Consider the following 12,577-nt stretch of genomic DNA (forward strand, 5'->3'; position numbering starts at 1 on the left):
GAAGAAATATAAAATGTATCACTACAAAAGTTTTCTATTCACAAGACAGTAAAGAAGAAAATGAGACAGTTAATAACTACAAGACATACAAAAAACTGAGAATAGATGTTAAAACATGACTCATGGGGCCCGGCGGCATGGCCTAGCGGCTAAAGTCCTCGCCTTGAAAGCCCCGGGATCCCATATGGGCACCTGTTCTAATCCCGGCAGCTCCACTTCCCATCCAGCTCCCTGCTTGTGGCCTGGAAAAGCAGTTGAGGACGGCCCAATGCATTGGGACACTGCACCCGCGTGGGAGACCCGGAGGAGGTTCCAGGTTCCCGGCTTCTGATCGGTGCGCATCGGCCCGTTGCGGCTCACTTGGGGAGTGAGTCATCGGATATAAGATCTTCCTCTCTGTCTCTCCTCCTCTGTGTATATCTGGCTGTAATAAACTGAATAAATCTTTAAAAAAAAAACAACATGACTTATGTGCTGTATATACAACATTTTAGATATAGTGATGTAAGTAAGTTGAAAATGAAAGGATCAAAAAATATACCATGCAGATAATAAGTAGAAGAGCACTGATGTAACCATACTGATTTCCAAAAAAAAAATAAATTATAAGTTAAAAGATGATGAAATAGAGACATAGTATATTGATAACTATTTCAATACATCAATAATATATAAATGAAATCATATTAAATAAATGAGCTCTAAAATATGAAACAAATATTGGCAGAATTGAAGAGAAAACTATACAGTTTGACAATATAGCTTAAGGTTTACATGAAACAGAGACAAATCATCACTGAGGAAATGGTGGACTCCAACCGTATGTAAACCAATTAAACCTAACCGATATAACACAAAGGTCAACAACAGCACAGTACACATTTTTGTGAAGTGTACATTAAATGTTTTCTAAGATAAAATATATGTTAGGCCACAAAACTAGTCTTCTTAAATTATAAATGTTTGTAGAGCATGTTTTCCAGTCACAGTGAAATGAAATGTAATAGTAGGAGTACCAGAAAAAATTAAAAACAAAAAAACAAGCAAACGATCCTTTTAAAGATATGTTAACTTATTTTAAAGATAATGTTATATATAGAGTCACACACACACATACACACACACACACACACACACACACACACACACACACACACACACACACAGTGGGAGGAGATCTTCTATCTACTGACTTAATTACTCTTCATATGCCTGCAAGAGCCAGGCTTGGGCCAAGCTTGAGAAAACACTGGAACTCCATCTGGATCTTTGACATGAGTGAAGGGATTCAAGTGCTTAGACCATCTTCAGCTGTTTTCCCAGGCACATTAGCAGGGAACTGGATTTCAAATGGAGAAGCTGGAGCTCAAACTGATCCTCATATGAGATCTTGGAACCCCAAATGGTGGCTTAACTTATTGTGCCACAATGTCAACACACACTAAAATTACAACTGAAAAAAGAACTTTTAAAAAGAATTAGAAAATACCTGATCCAACTAAAAATGAAAACAGAAGACACAAAATTTAATGATTTAGGGTAAAAACATAATTTATAGTTGTAATGAAAGTATTAAAAAAAAGTAAGATCTGGGAGAATAGGGTAAGGATGCATTTAAACAGAAAATCATTACACAGCATGAAGCAGAAAGGACACATTCAAGGGAGTCGGAGAGGACAGGCCGACGGCAAACAGGCACCTGGAGAACAATGGACATGGGAAGGCAGCACAGACAATGGTGTTGTGTCGCAGTGACCAAATATCCCAGTGGCAATCAGTAAGTGACTAATGGTGCTACGACAGAGACCAGAATGCCACCAGCTGCCAGGTGGGAAAGGGAATTCACCAGGAGCTTAAAAAGTGAACCCAGGCAAAGAACTACCTGTCCTGCTAATTGGTATGATTCTAAAAGAAACAGTGATACAGCAATACAAAAAACCATCCAACCAAACAAACAAAAACATGCAGATGGTGCAGGAATAGGTTGAATTCACAGCCCTGACCCCCCACCACAGCCATATCGGGCACCATCTTGTGTAGGAGGTCTAGGGCTGTGGGACAGGACTGCACATTTACCAAGGTGGGAATGACCTTATTACTAGCTCAGTGCATTGTGACAATGTGGCAACCTATAGGTTCCACCACAAATTGGTCTGAGTAGCCACTAGTACTAATGGCCAATAGATACAGAGCTCCACCGGTGGCACATCAGGTACCATTTTGTACAGTGTGGCAAAGACTTTGAGACAAGAGAGACAACAGCAAGCTTCCAGTTCAGTGCTTTCCACTTGTCACACAGGGAAAATAATACCAACTTTGGCATCCTTTGGGTTAAAATAGGTCCAGGTAGCCCTCAGACCTAATGGTCAACAGGTTCTGGCAAGATCAGCACCAGCAACAACCTAGTTATTTAGGACACCTGGTGTCTCCCTAATCCTGGAAACTAGTTGAACCAGAAGTGGGAGAAAGGTTGTACAGATAACAGTGCAGCCACAGCAACAGTTCACAGAAGGAGAGTGGTGATTCAAAACCTGGGGCTATGGAGAATGTCGTAAAAGCCTAACATGAGAGCCCAGGTCTGAAATTTGCTGCAGGGAGTGGCACAAGTGACTGCAAACAAAGAACTGGGTAGCAAATGCAATAAGTAAAATCGAACTGTAGACCTGTACATGTAGACCTGTGCAGCTTAGAAACCTGTCCTAAGGAGAAGACTCTGCTAACTAGAAGTACAAATACCAAGAACTTAAGAAGAGACAGAGGCACAATGAATATTACAGAAGACTTCCCTGCAAAGGAGAAAAAGCCTTTGCCAAACTCAGTTAACTGAGAAATACACCGAGGAAATGGGGATAAAAAAAATTCAAAACATCTGTTACGAAGTTTCTTATCAACAAGAAACACATACAGAAATTTAAATAATTTAACAAAAAAGTCACACAGGAAATAGTAATGTTCAAACAAATTCCAGTAGAATTACTAGAAAAGAAGGACAAAATGGAGCAATTTAAAAATTCAGTGGGAAGCTTTAACAACAGATTGAATGAGGCAGAAGAAAGGATCTCAGAATTGGAAAATATTCCTTGCCACAATGGGGAAATAATCAAAAAGCTGGAAGAGCAACTGAGTCACACTAAGAAAAGTATTCAAGTGTTAAGGAGAGCTACTAAAAGGTCAATATAATAGTTATGGGGGCTCCAGAAGGCACAGAAGAATGAGAGGCTGGATTTAAAAATATATTTAATGAAACAATAAAGGAAAATTTCCTTAATTTGGAAAAAGAATTGGGAACGACATCCAGCAGAGGCACAGAACTCCCAACAGGGTTAACCAAAAGCAATCTTAAGCTCTCTTCAGTTGAACATAGGAAAAAGATATTGAAATATGCATGTGAAAAAATCAGTTGATATATAAAAGAATGCCAAACAGACTCAGTTTACCTCTCACAGGAAACTCTACAGGCCAGAAGAGAATGGAGCGACATATTCCAGATTCTAAGAGGAAAAAAAAAATTGTTGGCCCAGAATAATGTGCCCAGCAAAGTTTTCCTTTGTCTCTGAAAATGAAATAGAATTCTTCCACAGTAATGAAAAGCTCAAAGACTATGCTTCTTCCATACCTGCCCTACAAATGATGCTTAAAGATGTTCTCTTGACAGAGAAAAGGAGTGTGCCCACCAAAACCATAGGCAAATGTGAATAACACCCCAGTAAAATAATGATGGAAGACTAAATCAAATAATGAACAACCCATTGCTAAAATGACAGGACCAAATTATCATCCATTCATATTAACCTTGAATGTAAATGATTTAACTCATTAATCAAATGTCACAGATTAGTGGACTGGATCAAAAAGCAAAACCCATCTATATGTTGCCTATAGGAGGCACATCTCACCAACAAAGTCCATAAGAAACTGTATCTCATGGATTGTGATGTTCTTATTTTTAGTTTCATTTCTTCAAAACAGTTTTTTCTCATATTAATTTCTTGCCTGATCCATAGGTCATAGAGTAGCATCATTTTCTTCAAGAAGGTTCTTGATTTTCTTTATTTATTCAGTGACACATTAGTCACACAGTAGTATGTTATTTAACTTCATTGTGTTACAGATTTCTGTTTTTCTTCCTGTTGTTAATTTTTATTTGTTTTCCACTTAAAGGGATATATAGTAACTGTATAATGGAGACTATCATATCCAGATATACAATGCAGTATGCATCTTTACCTCCAGATCAAAGATGGACTCCCAATGACGTTATTAAATATAACTTGACAATAGGATGCTGGATTCTCAGCCATTGTCCATGCTAGCAATGATGGACTTATGACTGTTCATGAAGAACTACACTATTGCAATAATATAGGGGAAAATCAGTGTGTGGGGGGAGGTGATTTGGAGATGGGGATAAGGATTATCTCAGAACCTTTGGAAATGTATCATAAAATTATAATAATATTAAAATATTTTTCACACACAAAAAAATGAATATAATTCATGCTGTGAATTCAGTGTCCAACTGAGAGATAATCAAAATAATAATTATAGAATCACTAACTTTGGGTGTCTCTCTCCTTCCCCTTTCGGTAGGCACCCCACCTCCTGGCTTTCTCTCAGGAGGTTCTTTTCCCTTCCCTCTCCCTTCAATGCTCACCTAGTCTCTTCTCAAATAAACTTTTCTGTCTGCAACAGATTCCCAGCTTTTTTATTTCTATACCAAGCTGAGGAAAGAAAAAAAAAAAGAATCGCTAAATTTAAGAAAGTCAAAACCATTCCAAGTGAATGAATCAGTAAGACTAAGAGGAAATGAGAATAAAATACAGACCAGAATTTCAGATCATCTGCTATTGCCTATCAAATGAAGCATGCTATTAGAGTTTATGCAAAGGAACATAACACATTTTCTATTATCAAATTTTATTGGAAAAATCAAGCTACTTTTGATTTATGGCTGAGATGGTCTTCTGCCACTGAAATCTATAATACTGCTCATGCCATGATCTACTCTTATTGTTGTTAGCATTTCCTTACTCAGAAAAAAGATTAATTATCTATCAAGAGGTCAGCTCCCTTTTAGGCATATACCACACTACTTGTTTAGGGATCATTCACTCAGCTATCTGATGACTCGCTACTTTACTTGTTCATGATAATTGTTTTGTTGTTGTTGTTGTTGTTGTGTTGTTTTTTAAGTAAGATCTTATGGCCTGTGGGATGAATCAACTGGCTAATCTTCAGCCTGCAAGCGCCATCATTCCATACAGGAGGCAGTTCATGTCCCAGCTCCTCCACTTCCCATCCATCTTTCTGCAGTGGAAGAAGGCCCAAAGCCTTGTGGCCTTGCACCCACAAGGGAGAACCAGAAGAATCTCTTGATTTCTATGGGCTCAGCTCTAGCCATTGTGGCCATTTGGAAAGTGAATGAGTGTATGGAAGATCACACACTCTGTCCTTCCTTCCCTCTGCAAATCTGCCTTTGCAATGAAAAGAAATCTTTCCCAAAAGTAAAATATTAAATCAGTAACTTCATGTCCTAAGAATCTATACAAAGAGCGAACTATTTAACGCTATCAGGAGAAGGAAAAAGGGAGTGGGAAGTAAAGGTAAACAACAACAAAACTATGGCAAGAGCTGACAAACTCAAAGGTATTTATTTTAAAAAATCTAAATTATTGGCAAACCTTTAGGTAAACTGGTTTAAAATTCAGATCGCTAAAATTAGAACTGAAAGTGGGGAAAGCACAACTGACTTTAGATAAAAAACACTACATGGGAATAATATAAATGCTAGTACTCCAATTTATAAGATAGCCAAAAGAAAAGAGCAGATTCTTACAAACAAACCAAAGATGGGGCCCGGTGGCGTGGCCTAGCGGCTAAAGTCCTCGCCTTGAGCGCCCCGGGATCCCATATGGGCGCCGGTTCTAATCCCAGCAGCACTGCTATCCATCCAGCTCCCTGCTTGTGGCCTGGAAAAGCAGTTGAGGACGGCCCAATGCATTGGGACACTGCACCTGCGTGGGAGACCTGGAGGAAGTTCCTGGCTCCTGGCTCCTGGCTTCAGATCAGCGCAACACCAGCCGTTGCGGTCACTCCGATGAGTGAATCATCGGAAGGAAGACCTTCCTCTCTGTATATCTCCTCCTATATATATATATATATATATATCTGACTTTGTGATAAAAATAAAAATAAATCTTAAAAAAAAAACCCGAAGTTGACACATGAAGAAATAGAAAAAACGGAATAGACCTCCTGCAAGTAACAAACCCTAACAAGAAAAAGTCCAGTAATGCAGCAATTTTCTGCAAAATATTAGCAAACTGAATTTTTTTCCTTAGAAGAAAACAGAGGAATTTTATCCTTATAGATTTAATCATGTGTTAATTATGCTATCCACTACACAGTTAACAAAGGAAACAACTAAGAAACTGGATTTTTACGCAAAATAAAAACATTTGTGCACCCTAAATCATTATTCTTCAGTGATGAAAAAGCAACCTCTAGGGGCCCGGCACGATAGCATAGCAGCTAAAGTCCTTGCTTTGAATGGGCTGGGAGCCAATATGGGTGCCAGTTCTAACCCTGGCAGCTCCACTTCCCATGCAGCTCCCTGCTTGTGGCCTAGGAAAACAGTAGAGGATGGTCCAAAGCCTTGGGACCTTGCACCTCATGGGATTCCCGGAAGAGCTCCTGGCTCCTGGCTTCGGATTGGCTCAGCTCCAGCCAGAAGATCTTCCACTCTGCCTCTCCTCCTCTCTGTATATATCTGCCTTTCCAATAAAAATAAATAATTCTCTTTTTAAAGGCAACCTATAGAATGAATGAATATTTGTAAATCGTGTTTATAAATCGTAAGGTATTAGTGTGCTGAATATAAAACCAATCCCCCCAAATAAAAAAAAGATAATCCAATTCCAAAATTGACAAAGAACTTCATAAGCATTTTTCCAACTTAGCTGGACAATAGATACACAAATGAAAAGATGATCAGCATTATTTGCTACTACAAGAAATGCAAATCAGTGATTTCTACTTCCTACTTGTTGAATTCTTTATCTAATGAAAGGTTAAGCTTGTGATTATAAAATAAATTTTCAGTTTCTCGTTATATTGAGTATGATGTGAGCTATAGACGTAGCTCTCATGGCCTTTGTTGAGCTAGAATTCATTCTTTCTACACAAGATTAAGAGTCTTTTTTTTTAATCAGGAAAAGATACTGAATTTATGAAACTATCTTTGTTTCTTATATGTATTGAGATGATCATATAAATTTTATTCATCATTCTGTTACTGTTGAGCATCACACTTTTGAATTGCATATGATGAGACATCTCTGTATCCAAAATACAGATATCACTTGATAAAGATGTATGATATTTTAATGTTTTGCAGAATATGATTCTTTATTATTTTCATGTCTGTATACATTAAGAATCATGACTTCTAATTTTATTTTGTTATAATGTTCACTTTGATATCAGAGTTAAGTTGACCTCACAAAATTGAAATCATTAGTCTTTCATGTCCAAAATATTTCCCAAAAGAAGTTGGGAAGGATTGACACGACTTTCTGCCAAATGTTTGATTAAATTTGCAGATGATGTTATCTGGACCTGGGCTCTTTGTTTTTTTTTTTTTTTTACTACCTAATCCATGTTATTTGTTCATATTTTGTATTTATTAGTAGTTCATTTCCAGTAAATGGTATGTGTCTATGATTTCTCCATTTCTATGGATTACCCAATTTATTGGTATATAATTGCTCATGCATTCACTTCCAGTGGGTTATACTGCTCTAGTACTAGTTGTAAAGTGTGTTATTCAATTTATAATTTTGTCTGTTTAAGTATTCTTTATTCTTAGTAACACTAAAATATCACCAACTTGATTTATCATTTCTCTAAAGAAAACTTTCAATTTGGTTGTTTTTTTCTAGTATTTTTCTAGTTTGTATTTCTTTTATTTTTTGCTCTAATATTTACTGTTTCCTTTGTTCTTCTAACTTTGGAATTTGTTTTTTTGTTCTTGACATTGCAAAGTATATTTTATTTCTGTGTTTCTATTTTCCTAATATAGGCATGTATTGATGTAAACCTCCTTTCAGTACAACTTTACTACATTCCATAATTTCACTATGTGTGGTTCTAGTTTTGCTTATTTGTATATAAGGTTATATATAAGGTTATTTATATGTATGTTAGGTCTGTTTGGGCTACAGTATCTTGTCATTCCTCTGTTTCATGTTATATTTTTATTCAATTATCCATAATTACTTAAAATAAGGGATTATGTTCACTATTATAATTGTGTTGCTGTTAGCTATCCCTTAAGTTAATTTAATATGCACCTTATTTATTTAGCTGTTCTGATGTTGGGTGCAGTCATGTTAAAAATTGTCCCATTTTCAATGTGAATTTAACTCTTTATTATTTTATTATGATTTTCTTAAGTCTCTGATAGTTTTTGATTTAAAGTTTATTTGCTCTGAAATAAATATATTCATAGATACTTACATTTGATTGCAGGTTGCATGAAGTTTTTTCCCCATTAATATACTTTCAGCATATAAATGTTATTAATGATAACGTGAGCCTCGTATAGGCAACATACAGGTGAATTTTGTTTCCTTAAGCATTCAGTCACTGAATATTTTTAGAAGGATTTAATCCCTTTACCTTTAAAGCAATATTTGATAGCGAGACACCAAACAGGGGAATTTTCTGGGTCACAAAGCATAGTCATAGCGAGGTTTTTGTTGTTTTTGTTTTTTGGTTTTAATTTAAATGTCCTTGATTATGAAAAAGAGGAGAGGTTAAACATCATTTCAAAGGTTCACTGATTGGATGGATTTGCTCCTAAATTTGACATGCCTATTCATAAGCTTTGCTTATTTTTCTTATATATTTGTAAATGGATTTTACAAACACTTTATGGAAGGTTTTTTAACTTTGTACATTACATATAGCTTCCTTCCGTCTGTCACCTGTTTCTAAGAAACAGAATTTTTATTACCTTATGTAATAAAACTTCTTTTTCTCTCTTTAGTGATTTCTTTTTAAGGAACTATTCCAAGGTTATGTCATATTCTTTCATAATTTCTTATACTACTTTAAATTTTCCTGAAAATCATTTCTACCACTAATGTACCTAGAACAAATGTTTTATTAATCATATAATCTAATTTTATTTTCAAAATGGATAGCCAAATGCTATAAAATAATTTTTGAATAGTTCCTCTTCTTCATTGGTTTATCATAGATCTTCTGTATATTATTACTGCTTAATAATACAACATAACTTTCTCTATTAATGTATGCATAAACATACATGTAATTATACATGTTGACAGAATCACCCATTTTCTACAATTCTAAACCCTGGTGTTTTTTTTTTTTTAATTTGTATTTTATTTGAAAGTCAGAAAGACAGTAAAAGATAAAAATGAAGAAAAACTCTTTGATCTGATCATTCATTCCTGGAAGGGCAGTTACAGGAGCCAAGGTGTCTTGGCTTTGCAAAAATGCCATATTACCTCAGGCCGATCAGCTACAAACCAAAGAGACATAATAAAGATGATAAACTCATCCGAGCCCAGGATGGGGGGAGGTTGACTTGCTGAAAATTTACTCAAAGCAGATCAAACAGGTTGAGGATCAAACAGGCTTTTTAAAAATTTCTCAAGAAAATTAATGAGCTTACTAGTATTGAAGAGTTTGACATTAGCCTGACCCCACCAGCACTCTGGGATTTGGTCACAGACAAGCAAATGCTACAGGAGAACAGACCATGCAGGTTACAAGTTACGCAAAGATAACCAACATAGATTCAGAGGACCCAAAATACAATACCAACGTGAAACAGTTTGCCGAATTTTGTGTTGGTCTTCGGAGATCAGGAGGCACCTACTGACATTGAGAAAGGAAGGAGGTTTTGTTTGGACAGAAATAAGTACCAAATCCGTATTTCACTGCCTCCCAAGACTGATGCAACAGACACCAGGATTCAGATGGAAAAAAAAAAAAAAAACCTGATGTAACCAGTGATGTTGGTGGCTGTATGGAACAGATTAAGTATTTCCAAGAAGTGGTTGAAACCCCATTACTTCATCCAGAGAAGTTTGTTAGCTTTGGCACTGAGCCTCCCAAAGGCGTGCTGCTCTGTGGTCCACTGTGTACAGGCAAGCTATTTTGTGCACAGGTGATGGCCAGTCTGACTGATGCCTGCTTCATCTGAGTTATCCAATCCAAATTGACACAGAAGGGTGTCAGTGAGGGAGCTCGAATAGTTCATGAACTTTCTGAAATGGACAGAACAAGAAAAAGAAGCCTGCGTTATTTTCTTTCATAAAATTGATACCATTGGAGGGACTCGGTTAGATGATGGTGCTGGAGGTGACAATGAAGTGCAGAGAACATTGCTGGAACTGATCAATCAGCTGAATGGCTTTGATTCTCGAGACAACATTAAAGTCCTGATGGTCACGAACAGGCCGAACACTTTGGATCCAGCACTCAGGAGGCCAAGAAGATGAGACAGAAAAGCTGAGTTTAGCTTACCTGATCTAAAGATTCGGACTCACATCCTTAAGATTCATGTGCATTCAGAGTGTGGAGGGGACCCCAGAGTGGTGCAGGAGGGCTGGAGGAGGCTTGTATCCCAACCCTGGAGACTCCCGGATCCTCACCAAGGACTATCAGTACGGGCACCAAGGACTACATCCCAACTGCTGAGGAGACCACGGGGAATTGGAGTGCCTTCAGAGGCCGAGAACTCTGAGGTCACCCACCCCCATTTGGATCTCCCACACGGGATGAAAGAAGCCCAAATCCTTCCTCACAGGATCCAAGGTCATCAGAACAACAGCTGGGAGCCCTGAGTGGTCCTCAGAAACAGAACAGTAAACTCCCTTCGGGACTAGGGAGAGGAGCTTTCTCTGGTCCTTACTTAGCTCCAACTTTGGATCCCCACCCTCTCCTGCAATGGCCATCAGGGTAGCTCCGGAGCCCCCCACCCCCAGAAAAAATTAGAATAGATAGAGAACAACAAGGAAAGCTTAGAATCAGACAGGAAACGGTCAGTGTGGATTCACTTATCCCTTACTAGGTAGGACACAAAGATTAGTTACTCCTCACTAAGGTATTGAAGATTTCTCTGCACACCCCTCCTAAAACTGTTCTGCACCTCAGCTGTTGACATATGCCTTGTTAGAGTTATAAGCCAGTTTAGACTATCCTAAAATCTGCCAAGTTCAGTAAAAATTATGCGTCAACACAGTAAACTGCTAAATACAAAAATGAAAATAGACACGAGACAGCTGAATAGTACCCTAGAGCCACTTTAAGGTGTATAGAAGCCAGTTGTATATAAACTAAAATTGAAATGTCAATGAAGTAGTCACAGGATGTGGCTAAGATCCTGCATTTTTTAACATATTGGTTACTCAATACCATGTCAATTAACTCCATAATGTTGTAAATTGTTGTTGATGTTATGTTGTGGCTTTTAATTGGTTGGGATGATATTCTGCCAGCTCTACCTTCAGACCAGAGATGGTCTCCTCAAGTAACTGTTGAATGCATCTGAACAATAAGATGCTGGAACTCTATGCTTGGTATATGCTTGCAATGAAAGAATCTTGACTGGATTTGAACTGTAATACTGCAACAAGGTGGAGGAATCCACCATGGGGGGAAGGTATGGGGAGGGGTTGGGGGAATCCCAGAGCCTATGAAACTGTGTCACAAAATGAAATGTAATCAATTAAAAAAAAAAAGATTCATGTGCATTCTCTGAGTGTTGAAAGAGATACCAGATTCAATCTGCTAGCACAACTAGGCCTGAACTGCACCTGTGCAGGTGCCGAGCTTAGAAACGTCTGCACAGAAGCTGGTATGTTTGCGCTTAGAAAGCAGTGAAGACTCGATATTGAAAGGAGTTTCTTAGAAGCTGTGAATAAGGTCATTAAATCTTATGTCAAATTCAGCTCTGCTCCTCTGGACATGAGGTACAAATGAGCCTAGAAGACTTTCAAATGAAAGTACTTGGGATTGGAATCCTAATCTTACACAGATTTAGTAATAACAATTTAACAAAATCAATGGCTTCAAAATTGCCTGGGCTAGGCTGAAGTCAGTAACTTAGAAGTCCATCTGGGGCTTCTGCGTACATAACATGGACCAAGTAACTGCCGCCACCATCACTGCTGCCTGCCAAGGGGCACGTTAGCAGGAAGCTGGACACATAAGTGGAGCAGGGACCCAGGCACTTCAATTGCAGACGCAAACATGCCAAGAGGCATCTTAATTACCATGCTGCTCTCTAAATCTTTGCTGCTATAATTATTGAAATTTCAGATCACACTTTTTTTTAATATTTGGCAGGACAAAATCAACATTTCAAAAATCCTTGAAATTTATTTTAAATACTTTTCAATATTCACTCTTCTAGTTGGGTTTTAGAATACATTTGACATGTTCCATATAACATCCTATGCAATTATTCTATTGCTTTCTTTTTTAAAAGATTTATTTTATTTTTATTGCAAAGTCAGATATACAGAAAGGAGGAGACAAA

General features: G+C 37.5%; 1 pseudogene; it reads left to right on the forward strand.

The window, feature by feature from the left end:
- Window positions 1–12,018, forward strand: part of LOC101525372 (26S proteasome regulatory subunit 7-like) — a 53,846-nt pseudogene extending 41,828 nt beyond the window's left edge.
- The last annotated feature ends 559 nt before the right edge of the window (window positions 12,019–12,577 follow it).

This window comes from Ochotona princeps, chromosome X (genome assembly GCF_030435755.1).
Source record: "Ochotona princeps isolate mOchPri1 chromosome X, mOchPri1.hap1, whole genome shotgun sequence".
Taxonomy (NCBI): Eukaryota; Metazoa; Chordata; class Mammalia; order Lagomorpha; family Ochotonidae; genus Ochotona; species Ochotona princeps.